At 42.3% G+C, this 24,815-nt stretch overlaps 1 long non-coding RNA gene across 3 annotated transcripts; it reads right to left on the bottom strand.

Moving 5' to 3' along the window:
* Positions 1–3,894: 3,894 nt before the first annotated feature.
* LOC129056137 (uncharacterized) lies at positions 3,895–23,416 on the bottom strand. Of its 3 annotated transcripts, none has more exons than XR_010136261.1 (4): positions 22,449–23,416; positions 10,456–10,597; positions 8,930–9,017; positions 3,895–4,484 (listed from the first exon to the last, which is right to left on the bottom strand). It is a non-coding gene; the product is annotated as an uncharacterized LOC129056137 (long non-coding RNA). The 3 variants fall into 3 exon arrangements; XR_010136260.1 differs by having other exon boundaries at positions 8,930–9,130; XR_010136259.1 differs by lacking the exon at positions 3,895–4,484 and having other exon boundaries at positions 8,203–9,130.
* Positions 23,417–24,815: the final 1,399 nt, after the last annotated feature.

The raw sequence follows: 24,815 nt of genomic DNA on the forward strand, positions 1-24,815 counted from the left end.
GACACTGCGGGAACGCAGAGAGATGTCCTCATTGAGCCCTGCCCAAACCACAGATCTTGAACAAAATACACGAGTGCTTTTTTTTTTTTTTTTTGAGACGGAGTCTCACTGTGTCACCCAGGCTGGAGTGCAGTGGCATGATCTTGACTCACTGCAACCTCCACCTTCCGGGTTCAAGTGATTCTCTTGCCTCAGCCTCCGGAGTATCTGGGATTAAAAGCATGAGTCACCACGCTCGACCACGAGTGCTGTTTTCAGCTACTGTTTTGGGATGGTTAGAAATGCAACAGTAGATAGCAGAGATATTTTGATTTTTGTAATTTTTTGCTGTAACCATCTTCTACTGCATGAAATTATCTAAAACATTTGAAGGAGGTAGAAAAAGATGAGGTGGCTGCACATCCACTTCTACAACAAGCTGACCACAGAAAGTAGCCATGAGTGAGAGGGAAGGGCCAAAGACTAGGTTAAGTCAGGGAGTGAAGTTGGACTCAGGGAAGACTTCTGCTCTTTTTCATTCTTCTTAACAATCAGGGAGTCCAGGCAGAAGTGGCCTGTCCCATCTCTTCTTTCGGGTGCTCATTTAGACTCAGCTAACATCTCTCCCCACCTCCTCCCTGTACCCCTCTTCTTTAACACATGAAGGACCTTCTGGAGACTTCTCTCAACTAAGCCCCACCAAGGGCTTACGTCTGTCTATGGCCCCTTGGTTACTTGATGATTTCATGTTCTTTTTTTGGGCAAATATTCCTTAATGTTTTTAATTTTTAATTTGTTAGGATCATTATGTTTCATAATGCCAAAACAGATGGTCAACTTAGGGAAAAAAATGTATAAAGTAGTTAGGAACATATGTAACAATGAGTACTATGATGCATATTTACTGAGCACATAATACATGTTAGGTACTCTCTCTCTCTCTCTGTGTATTGCACTTAACTCTTACAACAACCCTAGCACACAGATAAAGGAACAGGGGCTTTGAGGCTGAGTAAATTGCCCAAGGTCCCATGGCTGATAAGTGGGAGAGAGGCTGTAGTTTTCTGTCCCAAAGGCCATGGTCCTAACTATTATACTATGCATCATCTTAAGCACTATGAATGTTTAATGTCTGTCCTTCCTGTCTTTTATGTGTGTGTATTTATAAATATAGAGGCATGCATGGAAAAATTCATTTATAACCTATTTTTGTCACTAACAGTATATCTCCAATGCCTTTCTGTCACAAGATAGCCTTCTACAGATTATTTTTAACAGCTGCATGACGTTCTATTGAATGTGTAAAGATATGCAGAAAACCTCATGCTCTTTTCAGCCATTACAGGAGTTTTTAGTAAGGGGAGACCCATCTTTATTAGGAGAACTTCTTGTTAGTCTTCCCTGGGGATTGGGACTCCTCAAATTGTACCAAAATAACAAAATATGGTCATTAAAATGTGTTTGAAAGAGAGTTTGTCCTGTTTATTATCCTGGCCTTTGTTTTGGTGAAGTCTGATATAGGTAAGGAATAAAGATTGGGCAGGAGTGGGGGAGGAGGGCTGAGTAAAATAGTTTTCAATAAGGAGGGATGAGACTGGAGCTAGTCAAGTTTTGGTTGGAAGTAAGGAGTGGGTGATGGAGGAAGGTGGAGCAAGGGAGGGAGAGGAGAAGAGAAAGAAGGGGAAGGGAGAAGAAGCCATCTAGGATCTAGCGGTTTCCTGACTAGACTGAGGCATGGAAAAAAGGGACAAGTGAGTGACGGGGTCATAAGTTGTTTTCTGTGGGGCCACACTGTAAACCCTCTCCACCTCTCCTACAAGTCTCCAGCATCTTCTATATTTCTAAGACGTATTTGAGTCCAAGAGGTCCCTCTTTGGCATGGGAAGCTCGAAGGTGAGGAAAGAGGACAGCTTCCATGTGGGTTATATATGGACGTGCTGCAATTCATTGAAGAGATTTCATATAGTTGGACATTAGGTATACCCTGTAAGCTCAGCAGTGAGGTGAATATTTCTTTAGAATATAGCCTGTAAAGAGGATTCTAGGTTAAAGAGTAGGCACAGGACAAGGCTTTTAGTATATTTGAAAACTTTAGAAATGGAAGCGTTTTTGGGGGGCAAGTTGTTGTCTTAATATGTCATTTTTCTAGCTTGTGTGACATCCTTTTGAAAGCAGCAATTCTGGCCTTTGTGAGAGATTGTGAACGCCTGCAGGTGTGTGGACTGGTGCATCCCTTCCTTACTATATGCATGGCCCCAGCTGGGCCCAGCAGAGTGCTGTTACAGAATAATTTTCAAGGGCTGTGTCTCTAACCTTTGGTCTTGTCCCCCATTGTTGTAGATTTGGCCAATTGACTTCATAAGTGCCTCTTATGAACATAGATGTTGGCAATGGAAGTTGAGGACCAGTCAGTGGTTGTTTTATTGAACACACAGGGTAACTCCCAACACAATGCTGACCTAAGAGAATTCCAGCCACTCTGATTCTCAGTCTCTTTATATCTGAAAGGGTTCTGTTCCACTTTTTCCCAGATCAAAATGTCCCTGCAGCTACTCAGCAGAGCTGTCACAACTTATAGGTAGAAGAGGTGACAGTCCACAAACAAAGGCACAGGACGAGAGTGGTCTGGGTGATGCTTCCTGTGGGGGAAAAGGTGATGATGGTGCATCTGCACACCTCTGTTCATAGGTAAGTCTGGGAGGAGGTGATCTCCCCTTTGGTTGAGGTGTTGAGGCGTCTTGTTAGAATGGCACTATTCCATGATCTGATGCATTCTGTGGGTATTTTGTGGTATGGCCACTGCAGGTACCATGCTAGGAACAATGCCAGACACTGCCTGCTTAGCCACAGCATGAGTCACATGAGCATTTGTGGGCTTTGTGAACTAAAGTTATTGAACTGAAGTTATCTGAAAAGGAATTTAGGGAAAGGGGACTTTATTCCAGTGAACAGTTTGCAAACCAGGGGGAGACAGCCTTCAGTGTAAAATGAAGATGTGTATGCCCCAAATAACAAACGGAGAGTTTGTCTTTTACAGAGAAAGTTTCCACCCAGGTTCCACTTATGCAAATGAAGGATGCAAACTTGCTTAGTTCTGATTTGTTTACACTTGCTGAATTCGGATTGGTCCGTGCAGGGTTTTCTGGGAACTCCAAATACATGTATGACCTCTAGTCATACATGGCGAATGGCCTCTTGGCTCTAATTTGAATTTAGGCCCAGTTAGTCACCAGGATTAACCTTTTTCAGGGTTCACAGCTCTGAACAATGGACTTAGACCTGCAGGACATAGTCTGTTCCTAACTCTGGGACTACCTGTGCCTTTTGACTGTGCCCAGTGAGCAGCTGTGGCTCTGGGCCCGGACCCACAGGGCAATGAGGCACAGAGGTATGCATGGAGCAGGTGGTCCTTGCTGAGTGATCATGAAGATACACTTACATAGAGCAGCACCTTTCCTTCCAGTCTTTGTGATTTAACTCATTAGATCCTTATAACAAGAGTCAGTCCTCCATTTAACCCATGAAGCACAGGTGGAGTCCAAGCTTAGTTTGCGAAGGATGAGCCAAAAGGATTCTTCTTTGTAGAGCCAAAAAGGATTCTTCTCTTGTAGACCTCAAGCTCAGCTCTCTCCATGGGCCCTGGAGTAGGTGAGAAGGACTCTGTCTTCCAGAGCCCACTGCCAATCATCTACATTTTCCGTTAGCCCAATTCTAGGACATTGCTTTACCAACTGAAGGGTGAGACCCATCATAAGTTATAAAAATCAATTGAAAAACAAAAAGGTACAGAACAGAAAATGAAAGATGAGAATCTATTAAACATAGTGATGTTACTGGAAAAGGGGGTCTCAAACCAGACCCCAAGAGAGGGTCCTTGGATTTCACACAGGAAAGAACTCAAGGTGAGTTGCAGGGTGCAGTGAATTGAGATAGTTTATTGAAAGCTATTCCATTACAAAGTAGAGCATCGTCAGAAAGCAAGTGGAGGAACATGCCATCATTAAATTCTTCTTATATAGGAATCTTGTCTATATAAAGACTAAACTAAGCTGTGCCTATGTGTGGGTGGGCTGACAGCATGAAAAAATTTATTCTCCTATTGATTTAAAGAAAACTATCCTTGACATTTTAGTGTGTTTAAGTACATCAAAGTATAACTATAATTATCTTGAAAGCATATATTTTTATGGGTATTGGGACATCTGGGCTTTCTGTTGTTGCAGAAGTTTGTCCTTGCAGGAATTACCAAGCCGCTTCCTTAGCTGTAAACATCTTAGGGCCATGGGTCGTGACTGGCAAGGAATGTGTCTTGCTAGTTTTAAGATGGGCTTGATTTGAAAATGGTGTCCATCTGGCTCTCCTAGGCTCCTGCTTTCCTAACAGTAAGGGTAAGTGCTATGTTACGAAATGTCATTTCTGCCTTTAGCTTGCAAACTCTTGATGGTGAAATTCTCCTGTCTCTTTTCAGTGGGGTATTCTGCATCCATCCACGTCTTCACAAGGAGCTGAAAACAAATTGGATGGAAGCAGCTGAGTTTTATGGGACATGCTAATGTTTTAATGTCATTTGGTGTGGAATTCAGATGTCCAAGCAACATTTTACACTACAAATCTGCAACTTTAATAATCACTCAAAGTACCTGAACCTCAGTGCTTTCAGACAGACTTGGTATAAAGCCACCACCTCTTTCTATTATGGCAGCCCTATCCTGAGGACACAAATTTCTGCAGTGCTTCTGGCATATCTCTGATTAAACAAATGTCAACAAGGTTAAAACAAACGTCATCTCTGATTTGTTTGTTTTAAAGCCTGGATTTACTCATTGAATATTTCACTCCTACTAGCATGTCTTGTAGTAGTTTTCTTCAGGGACCCTAATTATTGCTAATAAAAATGTACAGTGTGCAGCTACATTTTTTTTATCAATTTGCAATGAAAACTTTAATTGAATAATCTATTAGTGTTATTATTTGAAAGTGAAATCTTTTCTTTTTGCTTTCTTGTTCTCACACATAGTGCAGACAGTTTCCACACGGGCTCATAAAGGGAATGATTCTGCCTTGTGTGAATGTTTTGCCTTTATTGTTAATTGCACCATATTGTGACTGGCTTCTTGACCCTGTTGTAACCAAGCTCATAATGTACATTATTTCTTATTTTGCACTTGTAGACACTTGAGGAAGTTCCCATTCTTTGTTTCTTCTTGCTTTTGTTCCCTGTGATAACTTTTTCATGCAGACTTTTTTTTTTTTTGAGACCGAGCCTTGCTCTGTCATCCAGGCTGGAGTGCAGTGGCATGATCTTGGCTCACTGCAACCTCTGCCTCCCGGGTTCTAGAGATTCTCCTGCTTCAGCCTCTCTAGTAGCTAGGATTGCAGGCGTGCACTACCACGCCCAGCTAAATTTTTCAAATTAGCCACCCCACCTGGCTAATTTTTGTATTTTTAGTAGTGACAGGGTTTCAGCCATGTTGGCCAGGCTGGTCTCGACCAGGTGATCCACCCGCCTTAGCCTCCCATAGTTGCAGGTGCTATTCTGAGCTCAGGGCTCTGGCAGCCACAAGCCCAAGATGTGGTCCTCAACATGTGGCCATTCAATGTCATGGCGCCCTCTACTGGTCCTGGGAAGCGCAGCTCTGCCAGTAGCTCCAGCATGGCACAGCTGTTAAGTCGTGATGTTCTACAGGTGACCAAAGGGCAATCCCTGGACTCCTTAGCAGCTAGGTCCTCTCTGTAGCAGGACCCAGGAGAAGGCAGGGGCTAAGGATGGCTCTCTTAGACATTTGTGATGAACCAAACGTGTGCATTCGTGAAACTTCTGTGAGCAAGCAGGTGAGTAGAGTTGGGTTATAAAAAGTCTTAGGGTCTCACTACAGAGCTGGACTTGCTGCGTAGGCGGCGCAGAGCCACTGAAGAGTTCGACTGGGGTAATGGTGTGATTAGGTTTGCGTTTTAGGAGGATTTCCTGGCCAGAATGAGGCGGGCAACCCAGAGCAGGGAGTGGCTAGAGGTGGGTGTGCAGTTATGGGCCAGTAATCCAGGTGATCAATGGTGTCTCTGAGCTTCAGGTGGGGGTGCCACGTGTCTCCATCTGCTCTGTACCTTTGAGACTGGCCTTATGGGCTGCCTTAGTGGTCTATTGTCCTCTATCTCCTGGTTGGGCTCAGGCAATGGGAGATCAGAGAGAGGAAAGACAGCTTGGTTAGAGTGCACCCGCACCCCTTCAGGTTGGCAGTGGCCACATTCCTGTATACAGAAGCTTCTGTCAGTGGCCCTCCCACAGCCCCAGCTTTCTCAGTGGGCCAGCCACCTCCCCATCCCTTGCTCCTCCTCCTCCAGAGAGGGTTGTGGATTTCCACTGTCAGCAGTGCCTGGAGCTCCACCATCTCCTGCTGCTTCCTCTGGACCTGCCTGCAGTTTTATAAATAACCTTTCCTTACATTACCTCCAGCATGCACCTTTTGTGTGTATACTCTGCCCCCTGTCAGCACCTGACTCATGTCAAAGAGTTTGAATTTTTTTTCTCCAGGCAACGGGAGGTCATTGGAGGGTTTTAGACATTGAGAACAGATGTGTATTGTGGAAATATCTGTCTGACTGAAGTGACCAGGATGGTCCAAAAGAGCAAGAATTTGAGGCAAGCAAACCATCAGCAGGCCAGCAGCAGAAATCCAGGTCATAAACAGGGAAGCTGAGGCTCACAGGGTTGGATCAGGGAATGGGAGAGGGAAGCCAAACAATTCCATGAGCATGTCAGTTGCACATATTACTTGGTAACTATTTTTATTTTTATGTTTTGAGACAGAGTCTCGCTCTGTCACCCAGGCTGGAGTGTAGTGGCATGATCACAGCTCTCTGCAACCTCTGCCTCCTAGGTTCAAACAATTCTCCTGCCTCAGCCTTCTGAGTAGCTAGGACTACAGGTGCGCACCACTACACCCAACTGATTTTTGTATTTTTAGTAGAGATGAGGTTTCACTGTGTTGGCCAGGCTAGTCTCAAACTCCTGACCTCAGGTGATCCACCCACCTCGGCCTCCCAGAGTGCTGGGATTACAGATGTGAGCTACTGCGCCTGGCCGGTAGCTAATTTAAAAAAGCTGTAAATTTAATGTTTTGGGTTTTTTTCAGGCCACAAAATGATTATGTTTCAAAAATGTCAATAGCATCAAAATGTTCTGCTTTTTCCTGTCTTAAACCACTCCCCAACATTTCCCACACAAGCTGGGCTAAGCCAGCTGGCCCCTTCATTGGTATTAAACCTGGATCTTTCTGGAACCACTGTTAAATCTCTTAGACTAGTCTAAGAGATATATGGTCACTAGCCTGTATAGTGTCATCAAAGTATAATGTGACCACCTACATGAGCCACATAGGTAATTTTAATTTTTTTTTGTAGCTATGTTAACAAAAATGGAAAGAAATAGGTGAAGTTAATTTTTCACATATATTTTATTTAACCTAATATTCAAAGTATTATCACTTCAAAATGCAATTCATATAACATTGTTGAGACATTTTGCATTCTTTTGTTGGTACTAGGTATTTTTTATTCTTAAAATATTTAATTGACAATTAGATTATATATATTCAATGTGATGATTTGATTTAACAAGCATCTCATTTTCTCTACTCTCAGGCTCTGGCAACTACCATTCTACTCTGTTTCCATAAATTTAACATTTTCAGATTTCATATGTAAGTGAGATTATGTGGTATTTGTCTTTCTCTGTCAGGCTTTGATTTTACTTAGCATAATGTCCTCCAGGTTTATCCAGGTTATCACAGATGTCAGGATTTTGCTGAATAATATTCCATTGTATATATATATATATGTACCTCATTTTCTTTATCCATTTATCTGTTGATGGACATTTAACTTGTTTCTGTATCTTGGCTATCGTGAATAATGCTGCAATGAACATAGGAGTGCAAGTATCTTATTGAGATACTGATATTATTTGAATGTATTCCTTGAAGTGGAATTTCTGGGTCATATGGTAATTCTATTTTTAATTTTGTTAGGGAATCTCCATACTGTTCTACATAATGGCTGTACAAATTTACATTCCTATGAATAATGTACAAGGGTTTCCTTTCCTCCACACCTGGCCAACACTTATCTCATTTTTTAATAATAGCCATTCTAACAGGTGTGAGATGATAACTTGTTTTGATTTGTGTATTTCTCCGATGATTAGTTATGTTAAGCAGCTTTTCATACATCTCTTGGCCATTTGTATGTCTTCTTTTGAGGAATACCTATTCAGGTCCTTTGCCCATTTTAAGAAAAAGTCAGGTTATTTGGTTCTTGTTACTGAGTTGTGTGAATTACTTACATATTTTGGATATTAACCCTTTATCAGATGTCAATATTTTCTCTCATTCCATACGTCGTGTCTTCACTCTGTTGATTGTTTATGCTGTGCAGAAACTTTTCAGTTTGATATACTCTCACTTGTTTTTGCTTTCATTGCCTGTACTTTTGATGTTATATCTGAAAACTTACTGCTAATGCCAGTGTCAAAGAGCTCTTTCCCTATGTTTTCTTCTAGGAGTTTTATGGTTTTAGATCTTACATGTAAGTCTTTTTTTATTTTGAATTAATTTTAGATTTTGTGTAACATAAGGGTCTAATTTCTTTCTTTTGCATGTGGATATCTAGTTTTCCCAACACTATTTATTGAAGAGACTTTCCCCATTGTGTATTCTTAGTACTCTTGTCAAAGATTAGTTGACTATACATGCAGGGGTTTATTTCTGGGCTGTCTATTCTGTCACATTGACCAATGTGTCTATTTTTTTCCCAATGCCATACTGTTTTGATTATTACAGCTTTATAATAAGCTTGAAATCAGGGCATGTACTAGGTCTTTGAAATCTGCTGTGTGTTTTATTCTCAGAGCACATCTGAGTTTGGACCAGTCTCATTTAAAGTGCTTGATACTCACCTGTGGCAAATGGCTGCAATGTTGGGAAGCACAGTGTTAGACTTTTGCAGAGACTGCAGACAGACAATTTTCTGTTTTTTTTTTCCACCTTAGTTAGAGAGACAAATGAAAATATAAACTCACACAGTCCTCGCGTTACCACTGCAGTCCTAAAACTGGCCCAGGGCAGACACTTGGATGTTGTCATTTCTTTCCTCAGCTCTGCAAAGCCCAGCAAAGAAAAGCTTTCAGTCTTCAATTGTCCCCATTCCTCACCTAGTGGCTTGTGTTTTCACAGCCAGAGTGGAGGGACTGGGGAAGACAGATAAGAGAGCAGCTTGGCCAGCTCTTGGAAGATGGAATATGCAAGTGGAAAATGGTCAGACTGTTTATATAAAATAACTCTGATCCACAATCTGCAGGAATCAGCTCAGGAAACCCACTCATTATCCATAATAGCCAACCCAGGAAGCCTACTACCAGAAAGTCAGACTTGCAGGAAGTGAAGACCACTGTTTCTAGCAAACAATCCAGGGAGCCAGTCACTCCTGGAACAGTCAGTCAAAAACGGCCAACACTTGATTAATAACTGATAACTGCCCTAAATTTTTTGTTCCCTCTTCCAATGCAGGACCAACCAGAGAAAGCCGAACATGCTCCTAATCAATCACACAGGAGTCCCCATTTCTAGTTAGCCATCTGCAACTCACCCACATCTACAGCTGCCAATCAGGGCATACATGAAGACTTCTCTTCTTTCTGCTATGAGGCTTTCTACCCTGCTTACTTCTGAGTCTCTGCCAAGCAAGTAATGGTGGCTGACTCCCTTGTCAGAGCAAGCTCTGGATAAATAGTCTTTGTTTGTTCTCATTTGGGTGGTCTTTGTTTATTTCCACACCCAGCAGAGGGTAGAGTTGAAACCTTTACCCAACTTTAGGCATCCATCCATCTCTACAACACAGGCCTCACCCCTTCTGCAGCCAACAGCCTGATGTTTTTCAGCAGGTGGGTTCCCCTTCCGTTGACAGCCCCACCTGTGGTCTCAGCCTCCCAGAAGACTCACAGTCAACTTGAGACCATTTGTTCTTGGACTTCACTTTCCCTAGTCATATTCATCTCCTGGGTTGGAGCCATAATTACCCTAAACACAGGCTAAGCTGGAGCTGCTCCATGCCTCAGACTGCCATTTCATCGCATGGCATGGCCTTCATCAAATGATTCCATCTGATATTTTAAAGAGAAAATTGAAGCCAGCAGGTGGGCACAGCCTCACATTTACCACCAAACCTTCTGCCTGAACCATCTTGGCATCTGTCCCTCCTCCCTCCCTCTTGTTACACTGGGGGAGGTCCCTCTTCTGTTCACAGTTTCTGCTCTGGATTCTGAGTCCCAATCATCTCAGCCTTCCCAGGACCTTTACACCATGTTCTCTTCTGAATATTGGGTGCTCCTGTCTGAACTGGATCCTTCCTGTAGAAATTTAAAGCTCCATGCTTCTCATAGTTAAAAACAACACAACAACAATATCTCTTTACCTATGTTCTTACCTGAGCTGTGGTCCTGGCTCCCCACCCCTTTCAACCCAGGTGTGAAGAGTGGTTTCTGCTGTCTCAGTTCCTTGTTGCTGCTCACTACTGGCCTGCCCTGTGCCCTCCTTTTCACTTGTTCAGCCTTGGTGAGGGGAACCAGCTGAGGGAGAAGAAAAGGAAAAATCTGATAGGTAGACAGTTAAGGCTAGTCTTCAGAGAAGCAGCCTGCCTGAAAAATCATAGCTACAGGCAAAGATAGAGCAGCCTGGGGAAAACTCAGGCTGCACCTGAATAGAAAAGCAGCACAGAAGCCTTTTGTTCTTTGTATGATTAGTGAGCTTCCAAAAAAAAAGTTTCCTCCTCTTCTCAGATATGTACATGGTGGGCTCCATGGGAGCTTACACAGGGAGGGGATGGGGGCTTGCCTAAAACAAACCCATAGTTATACAAACAAGAGAAGCTACACTTTATGCTTACCCGGAGACATCCCACAGCTGCATAGATAAGGGAGAGTTATACAGACAGTTTTACAGGTAAGAGAAGTTACTCAAACAGCTGCAGAGATGAGAGGAGTTTCTTATAAAAGCTTTTGGATTCAGCTGTCAAAGTGGCAACCCACTTAGTCTCCCCTCTCCACTGCAGAGAGCCTTCTTCTTTCACTTATTAAATTTTTGCTTCAACCTAACCCTTTGTGTCCATGCTCCTTAATTTTCTTGGTCTTGAGACAATGCACGCAGACAACATCTGAGACGATGAGACCATTGACCCTGACCTGTTTCACAGCCACTCTCTTTAGATACACACAGTGGATGTTTTCAAATGGACATTCTAACATGACTCAACCTCCTGGCAGCATTTATAACAGATCTCCCTCTCTCCCACTGAGCCTGCCCTGGGCAGGGTGAGGGTCACTCTCCCGGATTCCTTCCACCTTCTTTGGTAGCTCCTCCATTTTCCTTGTCAGCCCATGGGCTGAGCCACTAAAGGGTGCAGCTTGTCCAGCTCAGTTCTGGGCATCTCTCCACTCTGCCCTTTGTTCCTAAGTAATTACATTCATGCCCTTTCTTAAAAGATTATTTATAGGCTGTTGGCTTCCCTGTTTGTATCCCTACCAGTGCTTGTCTGAGTTCCAAACAGCTATATGATCTTCACAAAGCTCATTCTGGGAAGAACATGTTATTATTACACCCATTTTCAGTTGAGAATTTACATGCCCACAATCATACAGCTGGCAGCATGGATTGCTGGCCAGGCTCTGTCCCTATCAGGGTCCTCTGGAGTCTCTGAGAAAGCCCTGAGATGCTCAGCATGGAGGTTCTGTCTCCTTGCTGCTGCTCCTCGCAGGTCAGGCAGGATCCTGATGAGAGTGTGAGATGGTATGAGGGCTGCTGTGCAGGTAGCACAGTTGGACTGGCTGGTGGCTGAGTGAGGGAGGGAGTTTGGTAAGAGAAAACTAAGAGAAAGATCAGTTGTATAAACTTGGAAATCATCAAATATGTATATTTTTCATTCGTGGAAAGAGAAGGAAAATCGGGAAAAATTGGAATATGTACTTTACATTTTTAGCACCTCTTAGAGATCTAATATCACTGCATTCATTTGCAAACATAAAATATATTACCTATGAATTATAATAAGGAAGAATAAAGCAGAACATTTTAGGCTTTGGGCTGGTAGAAGCTAGATTTTAATTCGTTATAGTTGTTAAACTTCCCTACAGATTCTACTTTTTTGAGAACGTAAGTCTCATGTGTCTAACCTCCATTTTAAATCTCTTTTTGGGCAATATAACATTTATTTAAGTTTTTTTTTTGCTTTCTCTCATTTCACTTAGTTTGTGAAATTTTAAGGACACAAAAGCCATGAGACTATTATTCTCACCTCTCGGCTTTAACTGTCAATATATTTTTAATTAAAGAAAGGAAACATTACAAGGGTCTCTTCTGGCTCTCATCCTCTTTTCCATCTCTTGTCTCCAACACCCTTCCCAGAAACAGCCTCTATCATGAGTTTAATCAGTCCTTTCTGCTTGTTAAAACATCCAAATACATATTCAGTTGCATTTATGTATATAACTATGTGAGATTTTGAATATTTAAAAATGTATGTAGGCATATATTATTTTTTAGTCTTGTTGATGAATAACTGATGCACAATGAAATGCATACATTTAAAGTGTACAATTAGATGAGCTTTGATCTATATATATATACGCATTAAACTATCCCCACAATCAAGATAATGAATATATTTGTCATCCCTCCAATATTTTTGTGCTATTTTGCAATCCATCCTTTCCTCCCTTCTGCCCCATCCCTAGGTAACCACTAATCTGCTTTTCTGTCTGTAGATTAGTTTGCCTTTTCTGTAATTTTATGTAGATGTGATCATACGGTATGTAACTTTTGTGTGGCTGCTTTCACTTAGCGTAATTGTTTTCAGATTCATCCATGTGGTTGCATATATTAATAGCTCTTTCTTTTTTATTACTAAGTAGTATTTCATTGTATCAGTATACCACAATTTTTACGTTCCAGTCATCTGGTAATGGACATTTGGCTTGTTTAAACTTGGGGCTAGTATAATTAAGGCTGCTATGAACATTTGTGTATACGTCTTTGTGTAGACATTGCTTTTATTTCTCTTGTTTGATTGTTGAGAAGTGGATCATACAGTTTGGGTATATTTAACTTGAAAAACTGCCAAATTGTTTTCCAAAGTGGCTGTGCCATTTACACAAAAGCGCTTAAAAGATTTATTTGTGTCACATCCTGATCAACACTCAGTATGGTCAGTCTTTTAAATTTTAGCTGTTCTAGTGGGTATGGAACACACATTCCAAAGTGCATGTTAGGTTCATTGCATGGTCCCAGTCTGAGTGAATGTGGGTGTGTAAGTTCTCCCTGCGGTAGGATGGTGTCCTGTCCAGGGCTGGTTTCTGACTTGTGCGTGAACTGCGATAGGTTCTGGTCACCCAAGATCCTGAACTGGAACAAGTGGGTTGTAAAATGAATGAAGGAATGACTTGTAATTATTATGAAATAAAATTTTGGGCAAGGTGCTGCTGGCTCATGTCTGAAATCCCAGCATTTTGGGAGGCTGAGGCAGGAGGATTGCTTGAGCCCAGGAGTTGAAGACTAGCCTGGGCAACAAAGCACAACTCGTGTCTCTACAAAAAATAAAAAAAAAAGATAGATGGGCATGGTGGCACACACCTGTAGTCCCAGCTACACTGGAGGCTGAAGTGGGAGGATCTCTTGAGTCCAGGAGGTTGAGACTGCAGTGAGCTATGATTGCACCACGGCACTCCAGCCTGAGAAACAGAGTGAGATCCTGTCTCTAAAAAATATCATAAAGCATTTATGATAATCATACAAATGCATAAGATATGATGTGGTACAAAAGTGCTTAGCGAGCCCACCGTGTTTTCTTGTTTGCTGTGTGGTGGTAGGAGAGGCTCTTTGAAATTTTTGTTTTGCAAACATTTATTTCTTGACTTAACCCACTTCCACTATGACCACCATAACTCATTGATGACCAAAAATCCGGTAAATAATGATTTTACTTGTTTTTATTTATCTTTCTTAAATTCTGTATAACTCATTTATTTTGATTTTTAATATTAGAAGTGTTTTGTGCCTTTATTTACAAGTTTGATGATGTCCTTGTGACCAGAAACATGCTGTAAAACCTAACTCTTCTTCTCCCACCTGGGCGACAGAGCGAGACTCTGTCTCAAAAACAAAACAAAGTAAAACAAAAAAACCTAACTCTTTATATCAATTAGCCTATGGTAAAATTGGTTTCACTGTACATCGTTTTGCTTAAAGTCAAAGTTTCCAAGAACCTGGTGACATTAAGTCAGGACTTACTGTAATTTGATAACTTATATTTATGTTGGTGTGTGCATATATATGTGTCTGTAAAACCATTATGGCTATATACATATGATGGGTAATGAGCACGTCCATCACCTCCTAAGGAATTCTCATTTCCGTTTGTAATCTCTTCCTGTCTCCAGGCAGCCACTGATCTTCTTTCTGTCACTATAGAATAGCATGCAATTTATAGAGTTTTATATAAACAGAATCATACAGTATGTACTTTGTTTTGATCTGGTGTCTTTCACTCAATAATAATTTTGAGTGTCATTCATGTTATCACGTGCATAAGTAGTTCTTCTTTTGTATTCTAAGTAGTAGTCTATCATATGGATATACCATGATTTGTTTATTCATTCACTTGTTGATGAAAATTACATGTTTACCCATTAAGTTATCAGTTCTGGATCTTTTTAGTTCCTTGCGGGGATCCAGATATTCACCTGGTATCATTTTCTTTCTGCCTAAAGGACTTCCTTTAACATTTCTTGCAGTGATGAATGCTAGTGATTAATTTTTTCGCTTTTGTATTCCTGAAAATAAGTTTTTATTTCATCTTTGTTTTGAAAGAAATTTTCACTAGGTATAGAATTATGGATTGATAGTTTGTTTCTGTTGCTGCACTTGTGTTTTTTTTCTATTTGTAAATCTGCTGTCATACTTATCTTTATTTCTGCGTATATAATGGATATTTTGTTCTGGTTGCTTTTAAGATTTACTCTTTATCACTGATTTTGAACAATCCGATTCTGATGTTCCTTCATGTAGTTTCATCATGTTTCCTGTGCTTGGGTTCTTTGAGCTTCTTGGATCTGTGATTTCATAGTTTGTGTCAAAGTTGTATTGCTGGAGGGCTCAGGAGGGTCTCTGGATGCTGGTGAGCCTCCAGCCCCAGCCAGTGTCCAGGTTCTTGACACCATCACGAGAAAAAATTCAGGGACGAGTCAGAGTGAAGTGAAAGGCAGGAAGTTTTTATTGCAAAGAAAAAGTAGACACTTAAGAGAGAAGTATTCTCTCTTTTTATTTTGAAGTGCTGGGGTACATGTGCAGGATGTGCAGGTTTGTTACATAAGTAAATGTGCGCCACGGTGGTTTGCTGCACCTATCAACCCATCACCTAGGTATTAAGCCCAGCATGCATTAGCTATTTTTCCTAATGCTCTCTCTCCCCCACCTCACCCCTGACAGGCCCCAAATGTGTGTTGTTCCCCTCTCTGTGTCCCTGTGTTCTCAGTGTTCAGCTCCCACTTATAAGTGAGAGCATGCAACATTTGGTTTTCTGTTCTTGCATTAGTTTGCTGAGGATCATGGCTTCCAGCTCCATCCATGTCCCTTCAAAGGACATGATCCCATTCTTTTTTATGGCTGTATAGTATTCCATGGTATATATGTACCGCATTTTCTTTATCCAGTCTGTCATTGATGGACATTTAGGTTGATCCCATGTCTTTGCTATTGTGAGTCTACAAGGAGCTTAAACAAATTTACGAGAAAAAACAAACCCCCATTAAAAAGTGGGCAAAGGACATGAACAGATACTTCTCAAAAGAAGACATTCTTGCAGCCAAAAAACATATGAAAAAAAAGCTCAACATCACTGATCATTAGAGAAATGCACATCAAATCCTCAATGAGATACTGTCTCTCATGCTGGTCAGAATGACGATTATTAAAAAGTCAAGAAACAACAGATGCTGGCGAGGTCGCAGAGAAATAGGAATGCTTTCACACTGTTGGTACGAATGTGAATTAGTTCAACCATTGTGGAAGACGGTGTGGGGATTCCTTAAAGATCTAGAGCCAGAAATACCATTTGACCCAGCAATCCTATTGCTGGGTATATACCCCCCAAAATAGAAATCATTCTATTACAAAGATACATGCACCCGTATGTTCATTGCAGCATTATTTGCAATATAAGTGCTCTCTCTTAAGAGAGAAGGGCATGCTTTAAGAATGAATCACACACAAGAGAATTTTGGTTTCTAGTTTTATGAGCGTTTCTTTAGTTAGGAAGTGAAATAGTCATAAGGTATTCTGGAAAAGGACAGGATTATAGGGACCTCCCAGTTATCACCCCCTTTCTCCTTTGTTTGGATTTGCCCAAGAGTCATGGACATGTCTCCTGGATCAGCGTTTTGGCTGTTTTCTCTCCCTTATTTTAGGTTTACTGTTATCCTGTGGTTTCTTTGCCTATTTCCTGTTTTAACTGCTGTTTGGGTCTTTCCAGCCTCCTGTGACTACCCAGTGCTATTCCTATCTCAGTTGGAAATTTAAAAATCATGATTTCTTCAAACATTTTTTCTGCCCCTTATCCTCTGTTTAAAAACAAATAGAGGATAAGAGCTAAGTCTCTAAAGTTATTTTTTCTCTCTGTGTTTTTGTTTAAGATAGTTTATACTGTGCTGTATTCAGGCTCATTTTTTTTTATCTTATGCAATGTGTAATCTACTTTTAATCCCACCTAGTGTATTTTTATCTTAAATATTGTAGTTTTCAACTCTAAAAGTCCATTTTGGATCTTCTTATATCTTATACATCTCTACTTAATATGTTTAATCTTTCACTTTTTGAACATACGGAGTACTTGGTAAACTGTCCTTTTCTGTTAATTATAGTATCTTTGCAAGTTTGGGTCAGTTTTGAAGTGTTGATTTATCTCCTTTTTATGGGTTATATATATATATGTGTATATATATATATGTATATATATATATATATATTTTTTTTTTTTTTTTTTTGAGATGGAGTTTTGCTCTTGTTGCCCAGGCTGAAATGCAATGGTGTGATCTCGGCTCACTGCAACCTCCTTCTCCCAGGTTCAGGCGATTCTCCTGCCTCAACCTCCTGAGTAGCTGGGATTACAGGCGCCCACCACCTCGCCGGGCTAATTTTTATATTTTTAGTAGAGATGAGGTTTCACCATGTTGACCAGGCTGGTCTTGAACTCCTGACCTCCGGGTGATCCACCCACCTCAGCCTCCCAAAATGCTGGGATTACAGGCATGAGCCAATGTGCCCCGCCTTATGGGTCGTATTTTACTGCTTCTTTGATGGCCTAGAAAATTTCGATTGAATGCTAGACATTGAGAATTTTACCTTGTTGGCTGCTAGATATTATTTTTGTATTTCTAGATATTAATATTTTGTGTTTCTATAACTAGTCGAGCTATGTGCTAGGATGTGATTAGGTTACTTGAATACAGTTTGATCCTTTCAGGTTTTCTTTTAAGATGGGTTAGGTGGAGCAGAACAGCATCTATCCCTCTACTAAGGCAAGACACTGTGTACTCTACCAATGCTCCATGAAATATGAAGTTTTCCCACCTGACTGGTGAAAACAGGCACTGCTCCTGGCCCTGTGTGAGCACTGGGACTTTTCTGTCTCTCTTTAATGTGTTTATGCTCTTCTCTACCTTCTTTAACATAGAAAATAAATTAATCATAACCATTTAATGTCTGCTAATTTTATCATATGTATAATTTCTAGGCCTGTTTCTGTTGATTGCTTTTTCTCTTCATTATGAATAATATTTTCCGGCCAATTTTCAAGGCTGGTAATTTTTTAATGGATGCCAGACATTTTGAATTTAACCTTGCTGGGTTTGATCATATTTTAATATTTCTTTAAATATTCTTGAATTTTGTTCTGGGACACAGTTAAGTTACTTGGACACGGTTTCATTCTTTTGAGGCTTCCCTCAAAGCTTTGTTAGGCAGGTCCAGACAGAGCGGGCAGGATTTAGTTTCAGTTAATTTGAACTTATTATTGAGGAAATATTCATTTGAATACTCCATATGCATTACAAGGTTGTTCCACTCTGGCTGGTGGAAACATAAATGATTCCTGTCCTTAGGTGAGCTTTGGACATCATTCCTTCTGTTCTTTTCCACATATTGAGTAATATCCTTACATGTATGCACTGATCAGTACTCAGCTAGTGACGTCAGGGGAATCTTCTGCAGGTCTCTGGAGCTCTCGCTCTCTCTCTCTCTCTGTAAAGCTCTCTTTTTCCCTACAACTCTCTCCTCTCTGATACTCTTGCCTACATATCTGTGTTAGTCTTCCTAAATTTTCAACTTGGTTTCCTCAACTCAGGTGAACGCCAGTCTCTGTTGGGTCCTGCTTCCTTGTGCTGCAGCTATGCCCTTACTATGCCCCTTAGTAAACTGGGGCAATTGTAAGACTCAGCTCATTTCACTGCTTTTCTCAGACACGACTATCTAGTGCTGTCCGTTATCCAATGTGTAACAAACAATGCTTTGTATATTTTGTCTGATTCCTAAGTTGTTTAATGTGGAAGGGCGTATCTGAATCTTGTACTTCATCTTGGCTGGAAGTGGACAGAAGTCAATCTAGCCTTTGACTTTTGCCACCTATGTAAGAGTCCACAAATAATAGCATAGTGTTTAAGAGCATGGGCTCTGGTTACTAATTTGAGTATCATTCTTTTTTATTTATGTAACCTCTCCTTAATCTGTACCAGAGAGCTAATAATTATACCTCTTCACATAATTATGACAGGGAGCATTTGAGCCAACTCCTAAAAACATAATTAGCCTAGTGCCAGACCCACAGAAGTACCCAACAAATGTCAGCTTTTATTAATAATTAAGCACTTTTACATGATTGCTCTGGATATTTTTCAAAAAGCATCTTAGTATTTTGGTGGATTTCTAAAATGCCATTACTGGGCCAATGCTTGGCTGTTTTAATTTTTTTTCTAGTCTCTTGTCCTTGGATCTTTCAAATCTGTAGCTATTAATACATGGCAGGCAGCCCTGCACACCTATGGCCACATTTCCACCTGTTGCCTTCAGCCAAGCAGAGGCCACATTAGTGCATCCGCTGACTGTGCTCCTGGTTAGGAGGGAAGGGGGCAGGTGATCCATGGAAGGACAGGGGCTAGAAAATCACGTGTGAAACTCAGAGTCTTAAGCGAGTTTGTCAGCTTGGTCATTGGAAGATAATCCTCTGGTGGTTCCCAGCCCAGGCTGCACATCAGAGTCACCCAGGGGGAATGCCATTGGATAGTAATCCCCATCTAGGAAAGTCTGATTTAGCTGTAAGAGGCAGAATCCTAGGATCTATACCCTTTAAGCACCCTAGATGACAGCCAGGTTTGCCTTCTAACAATTCCTCACACCTGGTAGCACCTTGGATCTCTGTCTCCCAAACCCCATCTCAGGATCACCAGGCAAACATTGAGAAATAGCAATCCTGAAGCTCCATTCTCAGGGATTCAGGTGAACAAGTGCTGTAGGTGATTCTGAAGAGCAGCTTGAGTTGACATCCATTTGTATAGGACAGAGTTTCTCAGGCTTTAACTTGCATCAGAATCACCTGGAGGACCTGTTGAAATAGATTGCAGGGCCCCATTCCCAGAGTTTCTAATTCATACATAGCTCTGGAGGACCTGATAATTTAAATTTCAACCAAGCTTCCAGTGATGCTGATGTGCTGGACTGGTGGACGGCACTTTGAGAATGACTGGTTTGGAGTTTTAGAGTTCACAAGGCACTTGCACCTTCGTTTTCTCTGTTAACCCTGAAGTCAAACCTGCAAGGAGCCACAATGAGCCCTGACTTACGGGAGCAAGAGATAGAGGCTTAGGTGAAGTCACTTACCCAAGCTTTTCAGTCCTTCAGCCAAGAACCTTCTCACACTGACTGGGCGTGACAGCATCCTGGTGCAAGGAACTCAGCTTAAGGTGCTAACACTGCAGGTGGCTGTGGATGAACTCGGCCCTGTTACCTGTTACCAGATAATCCAGAAATCTGCTTTCTCCCAGAAACTCAAGCTAGGAAATTCTCCAGATTATCCTGTTGGTGAATGTGGCTAAATCCTGGCCACCTTCCCAAGGAGTCTGTACTGCCGCTCCTGGTAGGTTCCACCCAAACCCTCCTGGGCCCCTTGAATCCCCTTCTCTGTTCCAGCCCATACCAGAGGCTCATTCATCCTTCATGCAGTCAATAGGGTGCATTGGAGCCTCACTCTCTGCACCCTGGTCCAGGAATGTCTGTCCTGTTTGCATACCTGGAGGCTTCAATGCAGCCAACACTGGCTCACTCTGAGAGGTGAGAGAATTACTGCTGTGTCCCGGCCCAAGTGAAGGAGGGTGGGGAAGGGAGGGCAGGACCCAGGGAGATTTCATGCAGAGGTGAACATTTAAATTTAATGATCCTCTTCAGTTTTGAAGTCCATTGGCCAGGAGTCTGTGTATTGTTTTTGTAAGTGTGTGTGCTATGTTGGAGGAGGAGGGAATATGACTTTCCTCAGACTTACAATCTTGCTGCTGCTATCTGTCTTTGAAGATAGGGGTGAAATTGATTATTTTCTTTATCCTTGTTTGCATCAATCACCCAGGCCATCATCATCTCTTGCACTGTAATTTTGATATGGGTTTTTGCATCTTCTGCTCCAATTCCATCCACTCCTCTCCACCTCCAGGGGCTCTTTCAGGGTGTCTCTGGAATGCTTGGTTCATCCTCTTCTTTAACCCTTCCCTTCACCCTCCTGCTCTTACTGAGACCTGGCTCTGCCTGAGAGTACTGCTTTATCTCAGTCCTTTCCAGGAGTGGCTGTCTTTTTTCCTCCCTTAACCCTTATGTCACAGGGCCCAGGGATGGAGTAAGGTCCTCCTTGATGCTTCCAGATCATTCTTGCTCCTCCAATTCACTGCTGTAGCTCCAACTCCTGCCACCCTCTAGTGTGTCCTCTTAATGGCAGTCATTCACCATCTTCCTGTTTCCCCTTCATTTCTTGGAGGGTGACTGTCACTTGCTGCAACAGAACCCTGTCCCAATCCTTGATGGTTCAATACACACATAGACATTCTTTTTAATAGGGTGGCCTCTCAGGTCTTTAATTTTCTTCCCTCCAATAACCTTGTAATGATCCCCCAGCTTAGCCACTTACTGCCAGATCATTACCAGTAACTCCAGCCCCTCCTTAATTCTAGTTTCTAATATCCTAATCTGTGACCTCACATTCTAACCTCTTCATTCTTATCCCCTGAGTCAAAAAAATCCTTTGATCTGTGCAATCCATTAAGTCATCTACCTTTTCACCATTCTTCACCCCACTAGGGTTCTCATTCCTTTATTACCCAGATGAAATTCCAAGGCCTGTTGGAATCACTCCCTTGCAGCCACTGTCAATACTTCTGCCCCCTTTACTTCATCACCCTTATGTGGCAAAACCACAGCCCTGGTTGAGTCCAGCCTTATCCCTGCACTGTGCCGGCACCTGCACACGCATGGCTGATGGAGGTTGGAAAAATCCACACACGCACAGGGCCCTATGTGTCAATATACGTTTCCAACCTCCAGCCTTGCATATGCCTCAGTGCTGCCTGGCAACACATTATATGTTTTCTTTAGTTCCTTCAGTCTCCTGGGTTCCTAGGTGAGTATCCCACACATTCTTCTCTCTCTGCAAACCTCCAACACCTCCATGTCACTTTCAGCTGATGACTTTGTTTCCTATTTCACTTGAAACACAGAAGCAAACATAAACAAATCCCACCCACTGCCACCACTCTGCCCATCTGCCAGCATGGCACCCCCCAATCTAGGCCTTTCCTGCTGTCACTTGGGGTGAGCTGACTATGCTCCATCCAAGTCCTTTTTACTTACGCACACATTCTGTACCCTCTCACCTGCCCAGGATGTGCCTCTAGCAAGTCCCCTCATGCTCCAGCAACATCATGGTTCCTCTTCAGCAGACCAGTTATACTGGCACAAAGCATGCAGCTGTTCCTCCGATCTCCACCACCCTCTCCATTTCTCTTTCCACGTTACTCTATCCCTAATTATAGCAAAACCCATAGAAAGTGTTATAGAGGCCCCTCTTTCTGTAATTTCTCCTATTCTATTTTAAACTCGCCCACAAAGTACACACCAAAGTGGCTGTAGTCTCTGCCACTGCACCTAAACTGCCCTTGCTGAGGCCATCACCAGCCTGGACATAGCCAAACCCAGTGCTGTCTCTGCTGTCCTCTTATTTGACTTGTGAGTCGTGTGAGCACATAAATGATCCAAACTGCAACACTCCTAAGAAATGGTTGTACCTGGACAAGAGGTATAAATTGGGACCATCTTAGGAAAGCAGATATACAGCCATCCTACCTTTAGGCACTCACCGTTGGATGCAATCGGTCACTCTTCCTTGGGACCTTTCCGCCCTTGGCTCCACTATCCTCACTCTCCTGGTTTCCTCCCCTCTGGCCGCTGTCTTTGGTTTCCTTTCTGATTTTGCTGCGTCCTCTGCCCTCTGAATGATTGCTTCTCCACTACGGGGTGATTTTGCTCCCCAGGGGACATTTGGCAATGTCTGGAGAGGTCTATGGTTCTGTTTGAGGGTGTTGCTACTGCCATCTAGTGGGGAGAGGCTAGAGATGCTGTTAATGCCCAGGACAGTCCCCATAACACAGAATTATTCAGCTCAAAATATCCATAGTGCGAAGATCAAGAAACCCTGCTCAAATATTAGCATGTGCTGAAGGCCCTTCTCTTTCCTTTATCAATATCTGCCTCCTTAGGGATCTTTTCTAGTCTCAGGGATTTAACATTTAAAAATCCCAAATTAGGCAATAAATTGGGCCCCAAACTTCGCTAGTATAAAATGTAGAATTGTGTTATTAGAAGGCTAATAAAATGACCTGGTGAGCATCTGCAGCTAGCCTCAGCAATTCTGGGGACCACGTGCAAGACAAATCCATCTGTTCCCTCTCTGTAATGTGGCGCCACCTTGTGGCAGTTTTTTCCTAGGGTTAAATATCTTTGGGGGTGAAACTTGTGGTCAATGGCTGTGTGACGCCAGCGCGTGGTGATAAAGGAATTAATCAAGAATTTAGAAAGGCAGAGTTATTTAGAGAAAAAGGAGAGATACGTTGCAAGGGAGCAACGGGCAATACAGCAGAGGGAAGGCTGTCTGCAAAGAGGCAAGGGCTACGTATGACATCGGGCTGCTTAGGCTGAATGCTTGCAGACAGGATTCTTGCATGCAGGTAGGCTGTGAGCTGAGTGCTTGTAACTGGATGCTTGGGTGCTAGTGAGCCGTTGGCGGTTGACCCTATTTCTTGGAACATTCGCTCCCTGCAAGCATTTTAATGTTAAACCACCAGGTCAGTTTGAATTCTCTTTTTTTTTTTTTTTTTTTTTTTTTTTTTTGCCTTTAGTAGGACCTGCCATTGTGAGACTATCTGAGGTAAATTAGACACCGTCCTGGTTTAAGTCACTGCTCCAGTGACTAGGCAGGGAGCTCTTCCTTGAAGAGGGTGTGGGCAGCGGGTACTTCGCATGTTGTCCACACCAGGCGAGCTGCTGCTTCAGGGCCTTTGCATTTGCTCTTTTCTTTGCCCAAAATGCACCTCTCTCAGTGTTCACATGATTTTTCTTCCACTTCTCCTTTTAGTCTTTGCTTAAATATCACCTTCTAGGGAGACCTTCTCACACCACCTCTTCGAGATTTGAGAGTATGCACCCCCACCCCTAGCCTTCTTATCCCTCTCCACTGCTTTCTTCTCAAAGAACTTGTTACTTTCAAATAAAATAGATTAGTTACTTTCTAGTTCTAATTTTACTTTTTTTTGTTTGCTTCATATCCATACCCTTGTAATCTCTGGAAGGAATGTTTCTTTTTGTAGTGTATTTCTAGCACCTAGAACAGTGCTTGGCACATAGCAGGTGTTCAAAAGTATTTGTTGATTATTTTCTCAAAGGGCATGGAGTCTTAGAAGTTTGAGAACACAGTTCTAAGCACAGCTGTTTAGAGACTATGGGTGATGCTAATGGCTGTATTCCCAGTAGGTGGGGCAATTTTCAAATTAACCTGGAATCCTTGAGATCTAGGGACAGTCACCAGGCACTGGGCTCTGTGGGGAGAGATGTGCTGGTTTTTAGAGAGGAGAATGGCATCCTGGGGGACTTGGCTCCAGAGCTTTCCTGTCCCAGTCTCTTCCCAACTGAGTCCCAGAGGCAGGAGACCTTGTCTGTGGCTGGTCAGTCCTGTAACTGTTTCCCTCCCGTCTACACAGATGCAAAGAAGGCTAAGAAAAGCAAGCCGTCAGGTGAGCAGGGGCCCTGACTCCTCCCAGAAGGCACTAAGAGCTTCCATAGGGCAACTGGAAAGAAGGTTCCACTTCCTCACTGGCAGCTGTTGCTGGGGAAAAAACCAGCCTCAGCCCCTACCCTGTGCTGAGAACCTGAATCCAATATCAGGTTCTCCAACAAACTTGGATCCAGCTGACTCTCACAAGGGGTCAGATGCAACCTTGTAGCATATGGAAAATGGCAGCAAGGTCCTTGTGTGGACTATGCCTAGAATCTAAATTAAGACAAGGCCTCAGAGAGGCTAAGTGACATCTGTCTCCAAAGTTTCACAGCTAGTGTGTGACTAAATCTTGATTCCATCCTCTCAGGTTTAACCATAATCTCAAAAAAGGTTGAAACAAGAAAAGTTATCTTTGGGCAATTACCTCTTTCTGTTCCTTG

Source organism: Pongo abelii, chromosome 12, assembly GCF_028885655.2.
Source record: "Pongo abelii isolate AG06213 chromosome 12, NHGRI_mPonAbe1-v2.0_pri, whole genome shotgun sequence".
NCBI classification, from domain to species: domain Eukaryota; kingdom Metazoa; phylum Chordata; class Mammalia; order Primates; family Hominidae; genus Pongo; species Pongo abelii.